Source organism: Rhagoletis pomonella, unplaced genomic scaffold (genome assembly GCF_013731165.1).
Source record: "Rhagoletis pomonella isolate Grant_MI unplaced genomic scaffold, Rhpom_1.0 Rhpom_scaffold_00008, whole genome shotgun sequence".
NCBI classification, from domain to species: Eukaryota; Metazoa; Arthropoda; class Insecta; order Diptera; family Tephritidae; genus Rhagoletis; species Rhagoletis pomonella.
In genome coordinates this window covers 13,174,015-13,174,423 of record NW_023458562.1, presented here as the reverse complement: position 1 = coordinate 13,174,423, position 409 = coordinate 13,174,015, and positions in this window count along the sequence as shown.

Genomic DNA, 409 nt, shown 5'->3' with positions numbered 1-409 from the left:
TTCAGCTAAAAATTTTAATTCCTGTTGGTACAGCAATAATTATAGTTGCTGAAGTAAAATAAGCTCGTGTATCACCATCTATTCCTACTGTAAATATATGATGTGCTCATACAATAAAACCAAGAAGTCCAATTGCTATTATTGCATAAATTATTCCTAATGAACCGAAGGTTTCGTTTTTTCCTGATTCTTGACTAATAATGTGAGAAATTAATCCAAATCCAGGTAAAATTAAAATATAAACTTCTGGATGGCCAAAAAATCAAAATAAGTGTTGGCATAAAATTGGATCTCCTCCACCAGCTGGGTCAAAGAATGATTTATTTAAATTTCGATCTGTTAAAAGTATTGTAATAGCTCCTGCTAATACTGGTAAAGATAGTAATAATAATAATGCAGTTAGTACAAC